Source organism: Peromyscus maniculatus, chromosome 1 (genome assembly GCF_049852395.1).
Source record: "Peromyscus maniculatus bairdii isolate BWxNUB_F1_BW_parent chromosome 1, HU_Pman_BW_mat_3.1, whole genome shotgun sequence".
In the NCBI taxonomy this organism is placed as follows: domain Eukaryota; kingdom Metazoa; phylum Chordata; class Mammalia; order Rodentia; family Cricetidae; genus Peromyscus; species Peromyscus maniculatus.
Genome location: NC_134852.1, coordinates 57,129,760 through 57,155,123, shown reverse-complemented (window position 1 = coordinate 57,155,123; position 25,364 = coordinate 57,129,760). Strand labels below are relative to the sequence as shown.

The following is a 25,364-nucleotide window of genomic DNA, read 5'->3' as shown; positions in this document are numbered from 1 at the left end:
CAGGGTGCATACCTATTTATCAATAGCCTCTTGTATCAGGAGATGGGGGGGCAGGAATGGGTACAAGGAGTTGTTTATCACCTTTGATCAACAACCGACCTTAACATTGGACACTTTGTATTTTTAACCTCAGTCATCTGTCCTTATTGACATTAGATTGTTTTCTGTATTTTTTTGAAGTTATTGTCAAAACATCAAAACTGATCTAAACTGAAGTTATTACAAGGCTTTGTTTCAGCCAATGATGCACACTGAGACCTGCAACTGTGTCTTTTTAGCATTAAGAGAATTGGGGCCATCCTGGTTTCCAGAGAATTCAATTGTTCTCCTAATCATTGACCTGAGCCGTGATTTAAATATATATATTTATATCCTTGGTGAAATATATATCCTTGTATATACTTTTATTCATTAAGGCTTTAAATAAGCTAATATTATCAATTGGACAGTACAGATTAGGGAGGAAGTCATCTTCATGATAATTCACAGGTAATTCGATGTTTCCATAAGATAAACACATTGTCTTTCAGGCAGTGGAGAATTTCCCCACACCCAATTCAACTATGCCAGATATCAGAGAGAGATAGCACCAGTAAACATGCAAAGGCACAGCAGAAGCAAAAGAAATTCTGGGGTCTGTGGTCTCAGGGACCTTGCCTACCCAAGAATTATCCACCAGGGGGTTGCCTCCTGGTAGACCAACACCCTGAACCTCAATTGTCACCTGCTGTCCCCACCCCACCCCACCCCCAACATGGCTACTGGCAGAGATGCCTAGTCTTACTGAAAATTGATATACCATGGTTGGCTGATATACATGGGAATCCTGCTCTTTTTTGAAGAGAAAGGAGGAGGAGTGTATGGGGGTGGGTGGGAGAGGGGAGGTTGGAAAGATAAAATGGGAGGAGAGGAGAGAGGGAGGGGAAACTGATCAGGCTGGAAAAAACAATTAATTAATTAAAATGTAAGCAATTTGGTCAGTTACATAAGGGGAAAATAAAATAATTAGACTTTGTTTATTATGAAAGTGTCCTTTAAACTAAAGAATTATGTATTTATTGAGCATTCAACATCAGAAAGTGCCAAGTCAATGAATTTGCTATTGTCTATGACTTTATCATTTACCTTGAGTATTTATTCTTTCTCAATGTCATTTGGTAGATCTCAATACCATTGTTTTAGATGTCCTGGGAAATCTAGTTGACCTGGTCACAGTGAAAAGCAACTAGTGGTAGACTAGCATGCTTTGTTGTTAATTTACATATTGTATCCATGAGTAGGATCTCTCATCTCCCATCAAACCAGTAATCTTTCTACAGTTGAAAGCCTTCATCTCTTTGATGTAATTTGTGTTTCTCCACACACTTCTATGTACATATAATAAGTAACCATTGAAGATAAAGTACTGGATTACCTAGGGCTGTAAGTCTTCAAGAGATGACTCTCATTCTATATTACAATGGCTTCTCTTCCCCATTCCATTTAATTTTGGTCTTGAGTAACTATTCCACCTTTGACTGGTACTAAGCAATTCTCTGTTAATGATAATTGATTTTCAGGGTTTTTTATTTGTTTTATTTTTTTTAAATTTTATTCTGTCTTATTGTGGAATGATGGGGATCAGGTTTTATTTGAATATTCTATTAAACATAAACTCAGTTGCTACTATCTTGTCAAGAAAAAAATAAGCCAATTTCTTGTAGTTGATTTTTTCCCTAAAATCATCAAACTGTACTTTGTGGGTCTGAAGAGGTGGCTCAGTGTTTAAAAGCAAGTATTTCTGTTTCAGAGGATTCAAATTTGGTTCCCAGCACCCAGGTCAGGTGGCTCATACCTGCTTGTAACTGCAGTTCCAGGGTGTGTGATATCCTTTTCTTTACTTTGCATGTGTAAAATTTTATAGATGTGTATAAACTACCACTTCATTCCCCCATATACATATGGACTAAAATATTGAGTTAAATTAAGAATATGTACCTTGCTATTTATAAATAAAATTTATATAATCCCAGCATTGAAAGAGAATTAACATTGGACCCCAAAGGGTATCATATTTTAAATATCTTATTTTGTATCATAATTTAAAATCTGTCAATGTGAACTTGAGAGGGTACTTAAGTATTTATAGTGCTTACATTTTGTCATCTGTAAAAATTGCCTTTACATCGTGAAATTGAGCTAAGGACAAATGGGATGCCACACAAAACACTGCTGCTGTTACCTCTTACCAGAATAGGGGGGTATGAAGTCCCCTGGGAATTAAAATTAAATCTGCCCAAGGCTTTCTAACCAATGGAAAATAACTCTCAAAAACAAATGAAGGTAATTTGGTGCAGATCTAGTAATGAACTGAAGATTCAGGGAAGGCAGTCTTGGCTTTAATCCCAATGTCTGTTCATTCTTCCTTCTCCAAAGTCCCAGCTACATGGGTCCAATTCTGCTTACATGAATGTGTCATGCTTCCACCCTGTTAATGCAACACTAGCTACTAAGAAGTCTCCAGGCACTGTGGAAAATAATGATGTGTATTTCCAGTATAGCATGTGCCTACCTATTTACCAGTTTCAGAGTGGACAAAAAGAGAATATCTTTTCAAAGAAAAAGGGAGTGAGTCACAGTGGACTGGGTATAAAGTACACGGAAGACAAGGGCCCTGTCAGGTCACCCTGCATTTCTCCTCGGCTTTACATTAAAGTGGAAAAATATGAAAATTTTACTGAATGGTTGGAAAGCCAATTAACTCATTTTTTACAAAAGCCTTCTTATCACATTACTTTTTGTATAATTCTAAAAGTTGAACTGGCAAGATTTCAGCAACTCGTTTCTTTAAAATGCAGATTGGCCCTGCATCCTTTAGACCGTGGACACTGAAAATAGGCCATGGCACCTGCCGTGCAGACAGGAGAGCAGCTCTAGCTCTGGAGAGATCTGACTGTTGCTGTGTTTGAGTGTTTCCACACATGCTGACTTCCAAAACCAAAAGAAGCAATTTGTTCATTGAGTGCCATTGGCAAAGTGCCCAGTGATTGGTCTTTCTGTTTTTAAAAACATAACTTTTGTGTGGGCAGATGTGCCACATGTGCATGTAGATATCAGAGGACAACTAAGTGAAGTCAATTCTCCTTCCACCTTTAAGTGGATTCCAGAGTTTGAACTTGGATGCTCAGGAATGTATGTTGAGTGTCTTTATCCCAATGAGACATATAAGCTGGCCCTAGTGGCTTTTTTAAAATTTATTAGTATATTCCTTAAAGTAGCATTACTGAAAATTTATAACATGTGTGAAACAGCTACTCACCAACCCCTAGAGTTTTCTTGAGTGAAAGTAGCAGGAAATATTAGATAGAAGGATTTAGATTGTGGAGATAAACAGATAGAAAATACAGAATAGCCTCAAGAGGGCCTGGAACTTATTCCAATGGGCCCTAACTGTCTGCCCTTGGGTATTTATAGAAACACCAAGGGGTGGAGCAAAAGACAGCACAGCCAAGTGCAGACCATCTCAGATACCTGCACTCAGGCCCATGGTCCAATCATCCCCTCTATGCAGACCTGCTGGGTAAAGTGACTAGGAACCTGAAAATGGGCTCCCATAAACATGCCTAAGTCATTCATTTTGAATTCCATTATGTATAAATTTGTCATTGGTTCGTGAATATTCCTGAGATATTAAGTAATTATTAAATATGAATTTCTAGAATGATGTACAAAAATAAAGTTGAATTTAGTTTGAACATGTGTTCAGTGCAAATTTCCATTTTCCTATCTTATGTCTTCAATCTTTAAGAAACCAGGATTTGTACATTGAATTTCTATATTTTGGACTTTTGAATTGTGAATAAAACAATGGGTCAGCAATTCTGCAAAACAGAACTGCACAGATTAAAAACAGCAAAAAAGCAATCACATTCATCTTCTTCTGCTTCATTAATTACCTCACTTGCAGTAACTTCTTCATAATTTTGAACATCAGATACAATACATATTTTAGTCTGTGTATTGTATGATGAAATCTGTGGCAGGGGACTTAAATAATATAAATTTATTTCTGTTGTTCCTAGTACCTGGGAAAAGCAAGATTAATTCAGTATGCAGAGGGACCACACTACAAGCTGGCACTTTGAGCCTAAACCCACTGTGCCAGAGAAAGAAGGGCTGTCTTTATATGGAAGGCAGGAAGAAAAGCTTAGATGCTGTGTGAGCTATTTTCTATAAAACATTCATTGTGTCCTAAAAACTTCACTTCCTAATATGACCACATCCTTAAATTTTGGCTTATGAATTTTGAAATGGATACAAACTTTAAATATATATATATATATATATATATATATATATATATATAGTGAAGATTATTCTTCATGCTGTTGGGATAAATAGAGGATATTTGATTGTCAGGAACATAGAAAAAGCACAATGTTAGCTTATCACTGAGCTATCACAGTGAAATTAATAAATTAGAATTTTATAAAAATCCTGTACCCTTTTTCCCTACTGAGTAAAACAAATAGTATAACTAAACATAAAAAATAAAAATTCATAAACACACTGCATTCATTCTTCTGTATTAACTATCTTTCCACCACAGTAACAAATTTCCTTGGAGAAGTAAGACTCAAGGAGGGGAAGCATCCTTTGGCTCATGGTTTTAGAGTGTCTAGTCAATAGTCTTGCATCCCAGTTGCTTTTGGACCTGTCACAGTGCAGTGCATCATTGGAGAAGTGTGTAACAAAAGAAACTATCAAACCTGTTCATACAGGAAGCAAAGAGAATGAGGAAGTAGTCAGTGCCATTGTGTACCCTTTATAAGCATGGCCTAAATGACCTGCAACTGATATGGAAGACTGAACTTAAAACTAACAGGAGCATCCCACCATAAGTGACAAGCTTTATTTGCAGAGCTGCAGACTGATCAGAATTCCTGAGGAATTATGAGAATCAGAAGGCTAAAAACCTCAATTATCAAAATTATGACACTAACTGCTTTCTATTGCCTCCCCTACTGTGTACCCCAATGCCCATGATCAGGTTTACCAGGCAAATTTGAAGCTCATAGTTTTGGAGTTCATGACAAGCACCAACTGTTTATTTCCACATGGGTCAGGGTGACTGGATTTAGCATTTGTTTTTAAGTGACTTAAAGACAGGAAGAGAGGCAGAGATTGGATGGTAACCAGCTCCATTAGGAGTGAGTTGTTGGGGTTTCCCATTTCTTGTGTGAAATGGTTTGGAGTGATAGTGAGTCTGTGTACATGACTGTGTAGGTTCCTGCAGCTGGTGTCAGGGGATTGGAGGAACAACTGAAAGATATCAGCATCAAGGTATAAATAGGATGATAACAATAAATTGAAATCAGCTAAGGTAAGAGAAAAAAATTGAATAAAATAATAATCAGACTTCAGAGGATATGAACAAATTGATAGCAGCTTAACAAGATGATGAGATATTTAGAGAAAGTCCCTTAACTGAAGGTTTGAGTACACAGTAGAAAGCTAGAAAATGCTGACACTCATAGTTCAAGACCCCATCATTAGTGGAGAAAAGACTAATTAAGAATCAGCAGCAAGATTTACAACTCAAATGCTGTCTAATTCATATGCTAGATTTGCAACCTAAAAGATATTGTTAAGATTTATTTATTATTTTATTATTTTTTAATTTAATTTAATTTTATATATCAGCCACGGATTCCCTTGTCCTTCCCCCTCCCCCCCCTTCCCCCCGGCCCACCCCTCATTCCCATCTCCTCCAGGGCAAAGATTCCGCTGGGGATTGAATTCAACCTGTTAGATTCAGTCCAGGCAGTTCCAGTCCCCTCCTCCGAGGCGAAGGTAAGTGTCCCTGCATAAGCCTCAGGTTCCAAACAGCCAGCTCATGCACTGAGGACAGGTCCTGGTCCCACTGCCTGGATGCCTCCCAAACAGTTCAAGCAAATCAACTGTCTCACTTATCCAGAGGGCCTGATCCAGTTGGGGGCTCCTTAGCTATTGGTTCATAGTTCATGTGTTTCCATTCATTTGGCTATTTGTCCCCGTGCTTTTTCCAACCTTGGTCTCAACAATTCTTAGTCATACAAGCCCTGCTCTTTCTCACCAATTGGACTCCTGGAGCTCCACCTGGGGCCTGGCCATGGATCTCTGCATCCAGTTCCCTCAGTCATTGGATGAGGTTTCTAGTTTGACAATTAGGGTGTTTGGCCATCCTATCACCAGAGTAGGTCAGTTCGGGCAACCTCTCGACCATTGTCAGTAGTCTATTGTAGAGGTATCTTTGTGGATTACTGTGGACCTCTTTAGCACTTTGCTTCTGCCTATTCCCATGTGGTCTTCATTTATTATGGTCTCTTATTCCTTGTTCTCCCTCTCTGTTCTTGATCCAGCTGGGATCTCCTACTCCCCTAAGCTCTCTTTCCCTTGACCCTTGCCCTTCATTACCCACACTCATGTCCAGGTTGTTCATATAAATCTCATCCATTTCTCTGTCATTGGGCAATCCCTGTGTCTTTCTTGGGGTCCTGTTTACTAGGTAGCCTCCCTGGAGTTGTGAGGAGCAGGCTAGTCATCTTTGTTTTATATCTAGTATCCTTCTATGAGTGATTACATACCATGTTTATCTTTCTGAGTCTGGCTTACCTCACTCAGGATGATTTTTTTCTAGATCCATCCATTTGCCTGCAAACCTCATGATGTCATTGTTTTTCTCTGCTGAGTAGTATTCCATTGTGTATATGTACCACATTTTATTCATCCATTCTTCAGTTGAAGGGCATCTAGGTTGTTTCCAGGTTCTGGCTATTACAAACAATGCTGATATGAACATAGCTGAGCAAGTGCTCTTGTGGTATGATTGAGCATTTTTGGGTATATGCCCAAGAGTGGTATAGCTGGTTCTTGGGGGAGATTGATTCCCAATTTTCTAAGATAGCGCCATATTGATTTCCAAAGTGGTTGTACAAGCTTACATTCCCACCAGCAGTGGAGGAGAGTTCCCCTAGCTCCACATCCTCTCCAGCATAAGCTGTCTTCAGTGTTTTTGATCTTAGCCATTCTGACAGGTATAAGGTGGTATCTCAGAGTCGTTTTGATTTGCATTTCCCTGATGATTAGGGATATTGAACAATTCCTTAAATGTCTTTCAGCAATTTGAGCTTCTTCTGTTGAGAATTCTATAGCCCATTTCTTTCTTTTTTTTTTTTTAGTTTTTTTCTTTTATTTTACAATACTATAGCCCATTTTTTAATTGGACTGTTGAGCATTTTGATGTCTAATTTCTTGAGTTCTTTATATATTCTGGATATCAGTCCTCTGTCACATGTGGGGTTGGTGAAGATCTTTTCCCATTCTGTAGGCTGTCGCTTTGCCTTGTTGACCGTATCCTTTGCTCTACAAAAGCTTCTCCGTTTTAAGAGGTCCCATTGATTGATTGTTTCTCTCAGTGTCTGTGCTACTGGTGTTATATTTAGGAAGTGATCTCCTATGCCAATGCGTTCAAGACTACTTCCTGCTTTCTCTTCTATCAGGTTCAGAGTAACTGGATTTATGTTGAGGTCTTTGATCCACTTGGTCTTAAGTTTTGTGCACGGTGACAGATATGGATCTATTTGCAGCCTTCTACACGTTGATATCCAGTTATGCCAGCATCATTTGTTGAAGATGCTTTCTTTTTCCCATTGTACACTTTTGGCTTCTTTGTCAAAAATCATATGTTCATAGGTGTGCAGATTAATGTCAGCATCTTCAGTTCGATTCCATTGGTCTGTGAAGAATAGTGTTGGTAATTTGATGGGGATTGCATTGAATCTGTAGATTGCATTTGGTAAGATTGCCATTTTTTACTATGTTAACCTTGCCTATCTATGAGCATGGGAGATCTTTCCATTTTCTGACCTCTTCTTCAATTTCTTTTTTCAGGGACTTAAAATTCTTGTCATATAGGTCCTCCACTTGCTTACTTAGTGTTACCCCAAGGTATTTTATATCATTTGTGTTTATTGCAAAGGGTGATGTATCTCTGATTTCCTTCTCAAACTGTTTGTCAATTGTATATAGGAGAGCTACTGATTTTTTTGAATTGATCTTTTGTCTTGCTATGTTGGTGAAGGTGTTTATAAGCTGTATCAGTTCCTTGATTAAATCTTTGGGGTCACTCAAGTATACTATCATGTCATCTACAAATAAGGAAACTTGAATTCTTACTTTCCACCTTGTATCCCCTTAATCTCCTTATGTTGTCTTATTGCTCTGGCTAGAAATTCAAGTACTATATTGAATAAGTATGGGGAGAGAGGACAGCCTTGCCTTGTTCCTGATTTTAGTGGAATTGCTTTGAGTTTCTCTCCATTTAATTTGATGTTGGCTGTTGGCTTGCTGTAAATAGCCTTTATTATGTTTAGGTATTTTCCCTGTATTCCTGATCTCTCCAAGACCTTTATCATGAAGGGGTGTTGGATTTTGTCAAATGCCTTTTCTGCATCTAGTGAGATGATCATGTGGTTTTTTTTCTTTGTGTTTGTTTATATGTTGTATTACATTGACGGACTTTCGTATGTTGAACCACCCTTGCATCCCTGGGATGAAGCCTACTTGATCATGGTGGATAATTGTTTTGATGTGTTCTAGGAGTCTGTTTGCCAGTATTTTATTGAGTATTTTTGCATCAATGTTCATGAGGGAGATCGGTCTGTAGTTATCTTTCTTTGTTATATCCTTGTTTCATCAGGAATCAGGGTAATTGTAGCCCCATAGAAGGAGTTTGGTAATGTTCCTTCTGTTTCTATTATGTGGAACAATTTAAAAAGTATTGGTGTTAACTCTTCTTTGAAGATCTGGTAGAATTTTGTGCTGAAACTGTCTGGTGCTGGGCTTTATTTTGGTTGGGAGATTTTTAATGACCGATTCTATTTCCTTAGGGGTTATTTGACAATTTAAATAGTTTATCTGGTCTTGATTTAACTTAGATATGTGGTACCTATCCAGAAAATTATCCATTTCTTTTAGTTTTTCCAGTTTTGTGGAGTAGAGGTTTTTGAAGTATGACCTGATGATTCTGTGGATTTCTTCAATATCTGTTGTTATGTCCTCCTTTTCATTTCTAATTTTGTTAATTTGGATGCTCTCTCTCTGTCTTTTGGTTAATTTGGATAAGAACTTGCCTATCTTGTTTATTTTCTCAAAGAACCAACTCTTTGTTTCATTAATTTTTTATATTGTTCTCTTTGTTTCTATTTTATTGATTTCAGTTCTCAATTTGATAATTTCCTGGCATCTAGTCTTCCTGGGAGACTTTGCTTCTTCTTGTTCTAGAGCTTTCAGGTATGCTGTTAAGTCACTAGTGTGAGATTTCTCCAACATCTATATATGGGCATTTAGTACTATGAATATCTCTCTTAGCACTGCTTTCATAGTGTCCCATAAGTTTGGGTATGTGGTGTCTTCATTTTTGTTGATGTCTAGAAAGTCTTAATTTCTTTCTTTATTTCTTCCTTCACCCATTGGTGATTTAGTTGAGCATTATTCAGTTTCCATGAGATTATATGTTTTCTGTAGTTTTTGTTGTTTTTGAAATCTACCTTTAAACCATGGTGGTCTGATAGAATGCAGGAGGTTATTCCAATTTTTTTGTATCTATTGAGATTTGCTTTGTGGCCAAGTATGTGGTAGATTTTAGAGAAGATTCCATGGGGTCTTTTTTGTTAGGATGGAATGTTCTGTAGATATTAAGTCCATTTGAGTCATAACATCAATTAAGTTCTTTATTTCTCTGTTAAGTTTTGATTTGGCTGATCTGTCCAGTGGTGAAAGGGGGCGTTGAAGTCTCCCACTATTAATGTGTGAAGTTTTATATGTGGTTTAAGCTTTAATAATGTTTCTTTTACATATGTGGGTGCCCTTGTGTTTGGGGCATAAATGTTCAGATTTGAAACTTCATCTTGGTGGATCTTTCCTGTGATGAGGATGTAATGCCCTTCTTGATCTCTTTTGATTGATTTTAGATTAAGGTATATTTTTGCTGGATATTAGGATGGCTACACCCACTTGCTTCTTAAGACCATTTGATTGGAAAGTCTTTTCCCAGCCTTTTTTTCTTAGGTAGTGTCTGCCTTTGAATTTTAGATATGTTTCTTTTATGCAGCAGAAAGATGGGTCCTGCTTTCATATCCATTTTGTAAGCCTGTGTCTTTTTATAAGTGAATTAAGGCCATTGATATTAATGGATATTATTGACCAGTGATTGTTCATTCCTGTTATTTTTTGGTGGTAGTGTGTGTGTGTACTTCTCTTCTTTGGGGTTTACTGCTGTGGCTTTATCTATTGCCTGTGTTTTCGAGGGTGTGTCTGACTTCCTTAGGTTGGAATTTTCCTTCTAGTGCTTTCTGTAGGGCTGGGTTTGTGGATAAGTATTGTTTAAATCTGGCTTTGTCTTGGAATGTCTTGTCCCTTCCATCTATGATGATTGAACGTTTTGCTGGGTATAATAGTCTAGGCGGGCATCCATGGTCTCTTAGTGTCTGCATTACATTAGTCTAGGTCCTTCTGGCTTTCAAAGTCTCCATTGAGAAATCGGGTGTTATCCTAATGGGTTTGCCTTTATAGGTCACTTGGCCTTTTACTTGGCTGCTCTTAATATTCTTTCTTTATTCTGTATGTTTAGTTGTTTAATTATTATGTGACGAGAGGACAGTTTTTGGGGGGTCTAATCTGTTTGGTATTCTAAAGGCTTCTTGTATCTTCATAGGTATTTTCTTCTTTCAGTTGGGAAAGTTTTCTTCTATGATCTTGTTGAATATATTTTCTGTGCCTTTGAATTGGTATTCTTCTCCTTCCTCTATCCTTATTATTCGTAAGTTTGGTCTTTTCATGGTGTCCCAAATATCTTGGACATTTTGGGTCATGACTTTGTTGGCTTTAGTGTTTTCTTTGACTGACTAATCTATTTCTTCTACTGTATCTTCAACGCCAGAGATCCTCTCTTCCATCTCTTGCATTCTGTTCGTTATACTTGCATCTGAAGTTCCCGATCATTTACTCAGATTTTCTATTTCCAACATTCCCTCTGTTTGTGTTCTTCATTTTTTCTATTTCCCTTTTCAGGTCTGGGACTGTTTCCTTCATGTGTTTCATTGCTTTTTTTCATGATTTTTTTCAGGGATTTATTGTTTTCTTCTGCTTTATTTGTCCCTTCCTCTAGTTTTTTATAGAGTTCTTCCCATTTTTTGTTTGTCTTTTCCTTGATTTCATTTTTGATTTCTTCTATATAAGCCTCTACCCTACTTATGATGTTATTCATAACCTCCACTGGAAAAGAACAGATACAGTTTTTGTAGAAAGTTAGCATCCAGTTTAAAAAGAGCCATAGTAACGACATACTGCTCCCAGTGATACTTGCAGCGGGTAGAAGTGTGAGCAGTCATTTCAGCACCAGAGCAATGAGCTCTGGGATAAAACACTGGCTTAAGAACAGCAGAAATTGGGTAGCACGGCCTGTCCACCATCACGTCTTAAAACACATTCAAGTGGAGTTAAAAGGACTGAAAACTGCACTTTCTCCATCAAATGTTTCTTCTGTAGTTTCTGGAAGACTTGTCTCAAGTAGAATCTCTGTAACACAGTGGTCAAAATAGTCATGAGAGTACCAGTTGATGCAATTTCTAGGTTTTGTGAACAGCATGGTCAATCTCATAACTACCAACCTTATTCCTTCTGCCCAGTTATTTGTAAATACATGACAAGGGTGGAAAGTCTCTAGCAACATGACAGCAATGACCAGGAGCTATAACTAGAGAGATACAAATGGCTTTCAATTTTTCAAAAACAGTAAATGGACTAGAAGTCTTGATGCTAACTACATATATGCTTCACTTTGTGATGGCTGATGAGATGAGAGGCCTGATTCAAAGTATAATTAGGTATGGGAAAAAACGTGGGAAAATAGGAAAATTCTATTTCATGAACTCTATACATTTTGTTACAAGGTAGTAATTTTTTTTAAGCAAGAGGAAATTTGCTTTTCTTATCTTATCTCAAGATTCATAATCTTCCATCAGTTGGTGTTTTAAAAACACATGACACACTGTTTTGTAGATAGATGTTTATTTTTTCAAAGTCACATAATCACTGTTTAGAAGAAAACTGGTTGTGTACATTTTAGTTTAGATGGAGTTGATTAACTTTGCCACATTGTGTTGTACTAATATTTCCCTAAACAATCTGTTCTCTGGGAATCCCAGATACATAGGTTCTCATAGATTTAAATTAAATATGCAGTGGGGTCTTGGGGACTTTGGGATGTTTTTCTTGTTTAATATGTATACAAAGAAAAACTCAGTAAGTCACATTGGTAGATAAAAATGACAAAGTAAGTCACTATGTCTCAAGGTTCATTATGCATTTTGTGCACACAGATACTATGAACTTTTTCCTGAATTTAAGGAATGTGGAGATTTTATTATTTTAAATATTTTAAACAATATTCAATTTTTAAAAGTAGACAGGGTAAGGGAAACTGCAATCATCCAGGCAAGATGCATTCAGGTAAACGTTACTGAAGAATTGAAGTGTCCTTGAGACGAAGAAATATTTAAAGACATTAATAATGAAAACATAATTCAATTTTTCCAAAGCTGAGTTCCCACCTTTTATTAAGTGCTCCCAAAGGTAAACAACAACTCTCTTTGGCATGAATGGACATTTTTGCTCTATTGTGATAGCCTGCATGGAGGTAGCAATGTCCACATTTTTTCTCCTAACACAATTCATTCAGGCTGTCTCACAGGTAGCTCCCATGATATCTTGTGCCCAAATCTTTGTTGAGGGGACACATAACCACATCCCTAGATATGATTGAATTAGCAATTAACATTAGCACTATTCATACCCAGATACTGTCCAAACCATGTTTGAGTTAAAACAATGAAAAAAATCAATGTGAACATTCTAGCTCACTTTAGTTATGTTGGCTTTTAGACTGGCTATTCTAATTTTTTTCAGTTAGCTTTGTCGGAATTATACCAAGTTTGTTTACCAAGTTAGAAAAATTTCAATTGAGTGATTTTTATTTTTGCTTAGATGCAGCAGCCAGCCTTAAACTGACTCAAGCCATGATAATGACTTTGCTGCTTCATGTTGGAGGATGAAAGACACACAGTTTCTCATTTCATGTTATTGAATACCAATACATCATGTAATCATAAGTTTGTGTGAACAAAGCAAAAAATCAAACCTTTTCAAATTCTACTCACAGAGTACAATCTTCCTCTATAAACACTAGTTTTATTAAGATTAAGTCATGTTGAGTTTGTAGAATAGTCAAGCCCTTATGTATTTTTAAAATATCCCTTTGCATGGTGCATACTGTCTGACTTGATCACATTTGTATTTTATTTTATTTTATTTTATTTTATTTTATTTTATTTTATTTTATTTCTTCTCTTTTGGAAAAGATGTCACTTTTCCTTCGGTTTGAAAAGGCAGCTGGTGGCAGTGTGTTCTGAGCACCATCAACATGTTGTAGAACATTTATTTTCCTCTAAATTTACCATCAATATGTTTTAGAACAAATCTGTGAGAATTTATTTTGGAAATAGTTAAGACATAATCATCAAGTAGAATTCTTTTGAATGAGAGTGGGACCTCTAGGAAACAGAAGAGAAGAGAATTTTATATAAGAGTTTGATATTTTTTCATAAATCATATCAAACAAAGTTTCATAACAATAGTTGTATTGTCAGTCATTGGAGTGACTTTTATCAAAACTATTTTTCTAATAAGTATGTATGAAAACATTCTATGCAATTTATAGTTTTTTTTTTGAGCATATGAGTGTTTTGTCTGCACGTATATTTGTGTACCACATCTGTGCCTGGTTCCAGTAGAGGCCAGAAGAAGGTATTGAATTCCCTGGAACTGGAGTTATATGTTATAGGCCACCATATGACCAGGTCCTTTGTAAGAGCAGAAAGTATTCTTTGCCTCTCAGCCATCTATCTAGCCTCTCTTATAAATTATAAACACCTTATCTCAAATTTACCTCTGTTTGGCTTATGCTTAGAATTGACCAAATGCTATTTATACAAAACTGTTTGATTCAAGTGTAAGATAGTCCTTGTTGCTTTCATGAAATGTTCTTTCTTTGGAAAAAGCAAAGATCAAATCCACCAGCTTCAGGACCAAATAGAGTCTTGATTTGTTCATCTACCTCATCTTTGGATGGAGTTCAGAGGAGTTGAAAGTTGAAAGAGGGTAGACACGGATCAGTGAGACCATTAGATGTTCGCCTATATTTCACTGTGATGGGACTCATGGAGATCCACTTAGTTCAAAGAATGAGACTTGGGTACTGCTCTAGGAATATAGGTCCAGGGCAGCTTTACAGCCAGTGGGGTCTCAATAATGTGGTCATTCCAGAATTCTGTGGACTATGTCAGCACCCAGCACCTATTACAGATGTGCTGTCATCCACCAGAGAGAAGCCAAACCTGGATCCCTACAGTAAGGTGGTTAGCCAGACTATCTGAAATAACCATGGAACTCCACATTCAATGAGAGATTCTACCTCAGTAAATCGAGTGGAGAGCTCATGAGGAATATATGCAACATCAATATCTGGTCTCTACATGCCCACATGTGTATGCACTCACACTCATGAGAACACACATACACATAGGCATTCAAACCAAACATACACATACTCACATACACAACTTCACTAGTTTACAAAATTATTTAAATTCACAAATTGAAATTAAATGCAAGCTCTTATGTTAGTGATGGTGTCACCAGGCAGATTGACATCCAACGAACAGGCTGGCAAACCAACGATTGTTTCTATTTATATTCTATATCTTCAAATGACTTTCATACTATCAGAGGCAATCTTAATATTGACATGGTGTTGTAGAATGTATGGGAACTCATAATTTGCATTCACTCTTGAGTTGAGGTGTTCTGACTCTGTATCGCCAGTAACTAAGGAGGCCGTGATTATTTTATCACTGCATAATTGAGGAACTGGGGACCTGGGATGTGAAATGTATTCTGACAGGTAAAATGGAAAGTTCTGAGAAATATATATGAAATAAGAATTTAAAATGAGGGGCATATTCATAAGTACTCTCATTCCCTTCTTAATAATTACGCACTGTCAGGAAATTACCTCCCACAGGATCTCTAAGGCATATGAATTATATCCTGCATCTCATCTCCAAAGCTTATTTTCAATATGTCATTTTAATACTGAGTTGAAGAAGTTTAGAATTTAGTGTGGGAATTAGTCACTAAAATCTGTTCACAGTGACATTTTGACCCCAGGATTCACACAATACTTTTGAGGATAAGAGAAGACAGGATAAGGGTTGAAACTGACACCAACAGAAGAATGTAACTGAAATAATGCTGCACTTCAGTAAGCTTTTTTTTTTTTTTTTTTTTTTTTTTTTTTTTTTTGGTTTTTCGAGACAGGGTTTCTCTGTGTAGCTTTGTGCCTTTCCTGGAACTCACTTGGTAGCCCAGGCTGGCCTCGAACTCACAGAGATCCGCCTGCCTCCGCCTCCCGAGTGCTGGGATTAAAGGCGTGCGCCACCAACGCCCGGCTCAGTAAGCTTTTAAACAAAGGTTTATATTGTCTTTTTAAAAGTGACTACTTCCATTAAATTCATTAGGGAATTCTGGAGAACTACACAGATATAGACATGGCCTTGCAACCCCAAGTAACCAGTCCTGTGTGCTACACACATACAAGAGAACACTGTGGAAAATATTACAGTTGAGGTTAGAGAAAGATGCATTTGAAGAGAAATCAAAAATGAAGATATTGTGGTTGTGCTTTTTAATAAGGCATATTCAGGAAACATCCTGGGAAACTTGCTATCTGTATACATTATTATAGAATAGGAATGAACATATACCTATCCACTCATACACACACAAAGGAGTGGAGATTAAAAGTCTAATAAAATAATTGGTTTAATAAATTTTGATAAAGTAATTATATTTAAAAACCTGGATACATCATAGTACAATTGGTTTAAACTACATTAGTCAGAAAATAGAGGCCAATGGTACAGTTTACCAACCGGAAGAATAAACTTTCTCCTTAGCTTATAAATCACAGTTCAATGTATGTATCCACATGCCAAAGGTCAAATGAGATCATGTTGGACAAACTGAAAGATGGGTACAGTGTATGAACAAGAGAAGCACTAGAGACCGTGGCAGAAAGTGAAGTAGAAACTGCCCTAAATAGTAAACCAGCTAAGCATAGGTTATCATTATGTAGAACTTTACACCGCAATAAGAGAGAAAATCCCTTGTTCTTGTTGATCCAGGCAACACTCATAGGAACAACACACAGAAGTGTCTGGTGAAATATTTAAATACTGGTTATTGCAATGAGGTAGATAGATTAATAGAAAGCATAAAAACTTGGAACTAGAAAGTTAATTCAATAGTTGCAGAGGACCACCCCTGTCCACTTCCCAGTACTGGGAACTCACAATTTTCTGTAACTCCAGTTCTTGGTGAGTAACACCTTGTTCCTGACTCCTCAGGCACTGTGTGCACATGCACATACCCACACACAGACACTGAGACAGAAGGCAAACAGACAGACAGACATACATACACACACACAAATCTAAAGATTTATTAAAACTTATTAAAAATGTGAAATCACACATGAGAAATACAAACTAATAAATAATAACATCAAAAGTAATAAGATATCTCTTGTTACATTGATTCTTTATCTGGATTATTCCAAAATGGATTTAAATGATTTATGGAGCCCTCAGTTTCTCCTTCTGCTTGATTTTGTGGGACTTGTGCTCAGGGTTACTGTAAATTGTTGGCTGACATGTGCTCTTGTTGTGGTCACTTAAATAAGTTCATTGTATCCTCCACAATCAAGGCTTGTTTCTAGTGCTTAAGTACCTTCTTGACATTTCTCACACCTCCAAATTTGGCTCAACACCCTTCTCCTATGAAGCAAAAAAAAAAATGCACTCAGTAAAAGTGTTTTCATCACATAATGAGGGAATCTACCTCCCTTTGTGATGTCCTGAAATAATTTTCACTGTAAAGGCAATGAATGGTCTAATCCAATTGGATACAGAAGGGGAAATGCACTATTTGGCTTCATATCAAGTATTATTTCTTGCCAGAAAACCTGGCCAATACCAGAGCCCATGTAGCTTTCACTAGATATATGCTTTTGTCAATGGAAGCAACCTGTCTAATGTCTCACCTCTTTTTTCATTGTTTACTACTGAATTTCTCAAGCCTGCTGGGGTTTTAAGTATATTTGAAGCCATTCTATAACTATGTCAGAACTCTTGGTAGTTTTCCTATAATAGGAGAACAAACTCTGGGGAGTTGGTTTCATTTAAAACAGCAGTCAGTCTTTACAGGATACAGATTAAAGTCCATTTTCATAAGACAAAAATGAAGAGCACACATTGTTCATACTGTACTTCACTGATAAGTAACCTCAGAATGGATTGTAAATACTTCTCCTGAAAGCCCCCTTTCCTCTCCCTCTCCTCTAGACATATAGGACAGACATAATTGGATTTCATCATTCACCAGGTGATAACTAAAACATTTTTTAGGACATTTTGCTTACACTTTCTTTGTAAAAACACAGAATGACATCCAGACAAAATTGCCTGCACACTATTGTGGATAAAGAGACTGTACTCCAATGGACAGTCATTAGAACAAGTTCAGCCATCATGTCTGTGTAGATGTAACGGTCTTATTAAATATGAAACACAGAGCCAAACACAGAGTTAAAAGCCCAAGAGGTCAGAGCAGTAGCTAAGAGCTGAGACTTAAAACTTCCTTCTTACCCTTCACTGCAGCCGCCGTCCTTCCTTTGAGAAAGAGACCTACTTCCTGTGTATCTGTCTTTTTATTGACTTTCTCTTCTGCCTTCTCATTGGTTGTAAAACCAACCACATGGCCTCCTGGTCACTGCCTGTCTATACAGACCTGAAGGAAGGTCTTCTATGGTTGGTATTGAGATTAAAGGCGTATGTCTCCATGCTGGTGGTGTCCTTGAACACACAGAGATCTGCCTGTCATGTAATCGGGATTAAGGGCGTGTGCTACCACTGCCAGACTTCTGCTATGGCTTGTTATTAGCTCTGACTCCCAGGTAACTTTATTTATTAACATACAACTAAAATCGTATTTCAGCACAAATAAAATATCACCATATGTCTGTCTGTGTAGGCAATATCATTTGATACATCTTTAAAGCTCAATGCACACTATGCCAAAGTTGACAGCATTCATTAAAACACAGCTTTGAACATATTTTCTTCCTGTCTCTAAAATGAACAATTGCATTTTGACACAGTCTATTGCTTATAGTGGGCTTATAGTTATCATAAATATATGACTAAAAAAATAACTCCCAAATGTCAACTGTAGATATGTTTCACAGGCATTACCAATAGCTAAGTGGACAGTTATTCTGTTAAAATTTAACACTAAGAGTTTTAGTAACCTAAATCTGGAGTAATCTTCTAGGGTTAATGAAGAGGAATGCTACTTGTTGACGGTAGATGGACACACAGTATGGCCAGTCCAGTCCAGTGCATCCCCAGGAGCTCTTTGTTTATCTGTCAAGCACTCACCAGGGACATTGCAGAACACTAACAATTTTCTAGAATGACCCTTAATGAATTCTGGCAGATGTTTGTTTTTAATTAAACCCTATCACACTCTGGGTAGCAGATGCCCAGATGTCTTTAGGGATTACATGGGACAGGAATACATTTTACAATTATTCTGTTACTTTTATTACAGGTGATGTTGCTTCCCTCAGAGCACAGCATGCTCTGTTGATGCTGCTACATCTGACCTCAGCATTCTCAACAGCTGTCAACACTTATATCCTGTTTTAAAAATGGAAACAGATCCTGAAAACTTAAGTGATCTGGAACAGCAGCTACTCTTGAGCTACTATGCTTCTTATTAAATTAATGAAAGGGGTCAATTAAACAGATGGCAGAGAAGAGATCCTTGCACTTTTAGTGACTATTGGATTGAGTTCTATTTTACAATATCATCTAATTTCAACTCCCTTGAAACAAGAAGATTGAGAGCTCAGTTAGCCCTTGTCCAAGTTCTTGAAAAGCTGAAGGCACAGCCAGACTGAACCAGGTAGTCCCAGGGATCCTTCCTGTTTCCTTTTGAAGACTCATCTCTACCACCAGGAATCACTTGTGGCTTTATTAAAAGAGGACTCTGAAGGTAAATTAAAAATCGGATACCTGTGTTTGTGATAAAGAAAGTTAGAGATAATTGAAATTACAGATAGGCAAGTGTTTGATTTATACTGTTTAGTCTACAAAGGCAGCTTGCTTTGGGCATTCTAAGGACATGTGTGATACCTCTACCAGAGTGCATCACAGTCTCCATTCTGAGACTAGAACAGGGTCTTCTTTCCACATCAGATTTAAAGACCTGAATCCCTCAACCTATTTTTTCAAAGGACAAGTGATTAGATAGACACATACCTCTGTGTCTATAAAATTAGAATCTAGACACAGGGTGTCCTCATTTTGTTTCAGAAGCATATTAGGGGAAGAAATGTGTTTATCTGGCTTACAAGTCCTGATCACAGTCTATCATCAGGAGAAATCAAGGCAGGAACTCAGCAGGAGCAGAGGCAGTGGCCATGATGGAACACTGCTTCCTGGCTTGCTCTCCAAGGCTTTCTGAGCTTGCTGTTATATAGCACCCGGCACCACCTGTCCAGGGGTGGTACCACCCACAGTAGGCTGGCTCCTTCCATATTGATCCTTAATCAAGAATATGCTAAGCAGACATGCCCAAGGCACAATCTGATGGAAGTAATTCCTTAATTGAGATTCTCTTTTGTCAGGTATATCTAGGTTCTGGTCAAGTTGACAAAGACTAACCACTACACGGAATTTCTGTTATGGCAGTTCATATAAATCTTCTCCTATAAACCCTGGAGAAGGCTTGCAATCAAAGGTGCAGGACTGTAAGCATTGCTATTCTTCACGCCTTTATTGAGAGGGCCCACGGGCAAAGTGAGAGACAATACACCCATCATTAAAGACGTAGATTGTCTTTTTACTTCTATCATATAAATTACTGAGAAAAAAATGATGGAGAAACATGAAAACTTACACACAGCCCCTTACTCCGCAATTAGTCAAAATCTGATCTGCAGATTAGTAATCTTTCACATGTCAGAAAACAGATATTTTTTCCTAGAAATAAGTTAGACACACCATTTTCAAATATAATGTCAAATACAACTCCAGCAAAATATGAAAAGTTATACCACTTCCAACATTTTGTGGGAAAATATGAATTAGCTAAACTTTCTGTGCTGTTATTATTTACAAGAAATGGAATAAAATGTTAGGATTTTGTAAAGTAGTTTTTCCATATACAACTAAGAAAAAAATAAACTGAGCTGATAAATATGATAACTTAGGGCTGGAGAGATGGCTCAGAGGTTAAGAACACTGACTGGTCTTCCAGAGGTCCTGAGTTCAATTCCCAGCACCCAGATGGTGGCTCACAACCATCTGTAATGAGATCTGGCTCCCTCTTCTGGCCTGCAGTGATACATGCAAACAGAACACTGTATACATAATACATAAATAAAAAAAATGGAAACTTAATCTTGGTTCTAATTTCTACCTCTGCAAAATACAAAGCTTCAACTTTATAGAAAAATGTCAGGTTCATCTTTCAGTCAGTTTAAGCTCACGTTATTGATGGTGCATTTCTTTCCACCTGCACTTTCATTTTAACTACCACTGAAAGTGAAATGAGAAAAATATCCCAATGAAAATCATGCAGACTGCCAGCCCCAGTCACATCTGCATAAACCTACAGGAAATGTATGTTCACACCCTGAAACACATGAAATGTGGTGTCTTAAATTTTAGCAGGAATCTTGATGAATTTTATATATTCTATAGGTGTCAGAGATACCTGATGTGCTTTTAGCAAATTAACACACAGAGAAATGTGAAATTCTGGATTTAAGTCCGTAGAAATCACCTGTTCAGCTTGAACAGAGGTGAAGGTGGGAAGTGAGGATGTTTTCTATCTCTGACCTTGCATGCAGTGTGGATGGTTGTCTCCCATCTCTGAATATGGCTGTTCATCAACAGGGCAGATGAAGAAATGCTCTGTTTTATGGCAGTGGCTCCAGGGAGTGCTTAGAGAGGAAATATATACACACTTATATGCAAATATATTTACATGAAAAAATATAGCAGGTGGCCAGGGCCACTAACACCCTCTTTTGTGTCCTGACATTGGTAACTACATCTTATTCTTTGAGGATATCAATGTCTAATGACAAAACCCAAATATATTTGAAATTTTTAAAAAGTAGCTTCTTCATGGTATAAAATGATTAGAAACATTGAAATAAAATCTAATGTCAGTTTACCAATAAAAATATTAGATTTTTTCTATTATTTCTGTCCCTCTAGAATAAAGGAAAAAGCAAATCAAAGATTTGTGCAACCAATAGTTTCTGTCACAGAATTTCATCTGCATCAGCTAGCTCAAGAGTGAAAGATACTAAAATAGCCTGAAGTGTTGACATGTATTTTAATTGGGTTCTGTGCGATCATTTGACATATGATTCCCAAGTGAAAACCTAAGCAAACTGAGGTTTCCATTTACATCTCTTACCTTTTTATATAGGGCAGTTGCAGAGTTTAAAAACTTACCAATGCATTATTATAAAGTAAGAACTTAACACGTACTGCAGAAAGGAATTCATCTGTCCTTATTTGCAAAGCACAGTATCTTCCTAATGTAAACCATTCTGGAAATGCAACTTGTTATAAAATAATATGAAATTATAAAATTAAAATTAGACAGGTCATTAAGAGCTGCATGTCATTCCAAGGATGTACAATGCTGAATAATGCATTATTTATTTAGCATATCTGCACTCCCTAAGAACCAAGCAAATTGTTGAGCTCTATCTAATTAAATCAACTGAGGAGGTTCAGCAATACTCTACTGTATACTTAGATTAAGCGACTGTCTCATTGAATTAAATAGAATGCATCTATCCCAGATACTTTCTCAGCCAACTTGTTTGATACACCATCTTGTGTGGAAGGAAAACGAATCTCCCTTGGATAGGCATCAGCAAAGCATTATGATCTTGCCTTAACTAGCTGATCTAGAAGTCTGTAACACCAACCATAAGTTGTGCTGGACTGTAACAAAGCCTGATTCAAGTTTTCTCTCATTGAGCTGACCACCCTTGCACAGCTAGATAGAAGAGCTCTATGAATTGTGCTTCCACACATTAAGAAGTATTCAAGCATCAACATCAGCAGACATGTTATTTCTTACATTATACAAATATAATAAGATTGAAAGGAATTGGCCTGTCATGATCCCTTTAGCTACTGTAAATATACATCTGCTCAAAAAGTATTATACAAATATGTGAAAATATTTATTTATTAGATCACCGATAGTTTCCTGATTATTATCAAATATCCTGGGAGACAAATGCCACTTGTTTCAGGTCATTTCTGAGAATGTTTAGTATGAACAGAGTAAATGTGAACTTGTAGCTGTAATTTAGAATCTGTTAAGATATACAGAGTTGCTGACTAAAAGAAAAGTGGTGGCAGCTACATAGAGGGTTAAGCAGTTAGGAGCTCTTGGTGCTTTTTCAGAGGTCTAGGGTTCAGTTCCCGGTACCTGTGCAGCACACCTCACAACCATCCAGCTCTCCTCCATGGGCACTGCTCTCTCTCTCTCTCTCTCTCTCTCTCTCTCTCTCTCTCTCTCTCTCTCTCTCTCTCTCTCTCTCTCTCTCTCTCTCTCACATACACACACACACACACAACATTCACATAAATAAGTACTAAAGTAATTTTTAAAGAACAAAATTGTACTTTAATGCTAGAGATGAGTAAAGAGGATGACAGGGCTGTAAATTTCAACACATTTTAAATACCCATCATTGTTTAATGGCATCTTTTAAAAGTGAAACATTAATAAGTGTTTTCTTCATTTTTGAGGAAATCACTGTATGTTGATTTTCTAGCTGCCAAACCCCTAAGAGACAAGTAATTTTCCTTTGAGTCTGTTGTCTTCAGTTGGGATATAATCAGCTAACTTAATTACAGGTGGTTACTACTTGATCTTTATCATATTTAATAATATATCATGAATTTCATATTAAACAGCTAGAAGGGATCAACACCCATCATTATATATATTTTCAGGAATAGGTGATAGTTATGCAAAGTGATCAAATGATGAACCTGTATTTGGAAATATTATTTAATTTACAAAATTAAACCTTTTCTTGGGTTATTGTACAGAAATCTGTTTCCATATTCCCAAATTACAAGGCAGGAAGGAATCAGTCAGCATTGTGGTCTTAGATGTTATTCCTTACCCAAAATACACCTTCTGCTACACCGGTGTTGTGCATCTCACCTATTTTTAACATTCCACAATGGTTTTTGGCAGTTATACTGCAGTTCAGTCAAGTAAAGTAAGCAAGCATGTCGTCAAAACATTCATCAAGTTTCCACTAGGATGGTAAACTAAAATGGAGAGGCTCCTCATCTGCTGTTACAACTGAGCACACGAATAAAGCTTTCTCTATAATCAACCTGTCTGTGGGTAGACATGTTTGACGTCCATCAGCCTCACAGAAAGTTGCTCACTGTGTCACTTTCTGTGGGCTCTGTTGTCTGTCTGAGCTTTTCATGTGACCAAGGCTAGACAAATAGCAATGCTCTGGGTTTATGGTCTATAAACTTAGGTTTAAATCCAAACTCTTCTCTTCTTTATGTGTATTCCATATAGGTTTCAGTGGCCTCAAAAGCTGTTCTCCCATTTGTATAATTATACAGTTGATTTGTCTATGCTAGTGAGCTGTTCAAAAAGTGTTGTATTTTTTAGCCCCTGTTTGTGAACAAGCCTGCTTAGGTTTTAGATTGCCAGCTATTGATGCTCTATGAGAAGTGTGAGAAAGGGATTTAAGAATGTATATTAATATTGGAAAGTAACTCTGGAGGCAAAACTCCTGGGATCTAGCTTTTTCTTATATTCTGCAAAGGGAAGGGAACTAGAATCTGTAGAAGCTGTAATCATAGTGACTATTAAGGAATGTTTACAGAGCACCTCTCAATATAGACTCATAGAAACATCAAAGTACAAAATCCTTGTTTCACCAGGATGTCACTCTCTGAACCCTGAAATTCTTTCTTCCAATTTTTATTTCATGTGTTGAAAACAGAATCACTATTTTAATTACCATGTATTTGGCTTATTCTTTTCAGTGGACACCATTAATAATTAATAATAACACACTAAGCTAACCCTACTGGACACAATATTGAATACAATCAGGTAATCTGAAAATTAAGAAAAATAATCTCCATCCACAGAAAGAGTCCATCAATAATTACTTTAATAAGTGAGGGAATCAAATAATAAAAGGAGATCGAGGATGCAGATGAGTGTTTCCAGGGAATTCAATAGAAATGAACCAAACTGATACTGTTCTACTACTCAGGGGGCCAAGTTTCAAATCTATTCTTTTTCCCTGTGCCCACTATGAAGTGAGATTATAGCTGATAAATAACCAAGGCAACCGGCTAACATCACGATAAGGTATGTAAAATTACAAAAGTTCACATCACAGCTCTTGCCTTTGGCCTATTTCATTGTTATTCTGGACAAGCATTGGTTACCTGAACTTTGGGTAGAATTAGTGCAGCTGCTTTGTGGGCACAGATGAGTGTGTGCAGAGGATGCACTGCTTCTAGAGTCTGCTTTGCCAAAACCTGTTCCACATTTTAACACTTGAAATGTCCATGACTGAGCAGGCCTTCTTTGGTTGGATTGCTAGGAATGTTGCTTTCCACAGAGATAGGAGTCTTCTTTCTATAAAGGCAGAATCAATCAGTGATGATAAAATAATAAAAAGGTTTTATTTATAGCTGGCATTCATTTCCTTTCAATGGATGTTTGGCTTTAGTGTCAGCTCCACAGAATTCTGTGAGGCACATAGCTGTGTCCACCATAGCATCTGGCATAGCCTCCACTAACATAAGATACTTCCTAATATCAGTCCAAATATATCACAGAAACATGATTTGAGTCACTTCCTGCCTCAAAACCTTGCCAAGGTGACTTCTCTGTACTAATATCTTAAAATTGTACTCCAAGATGTTTCTTAGAAGTTGAACAATTGTTTTGACTGAATCATTTCACCTGGAGAAAAAGCATAGGCATTGAAAGAATTTCAAGAAGCAAGTGAGAAATTTCTTGGCTTGTTTAACTCCAAAGGATTGTTAAGAAAAAATATAAATATT

At 37.0% G+C, this 25,364-nt stretch overlaps 1 long non-coding RNA gene across 1 annotated transcript in view; it reads left to right on the top strand.

The window, feature by feature from the left end:
• The window catches only part of LOC143266979 (uncharacterized), a 165,023-nt gene that overhangs the window by 107,055 nt on the left and 32,604 nt on the right, over positions 1-25,364 (top strand). Inside the window, exon 4 of the long non-coding RNA XR_013041835.1 lies at positions 18,808-19,254. This is a non-coding gene — a long non-coding RNA (uncharacterized LOC143266979). The remainder of the gene's footprint in view (positions 1-18,807; positions 19,255-25,364) is intronic.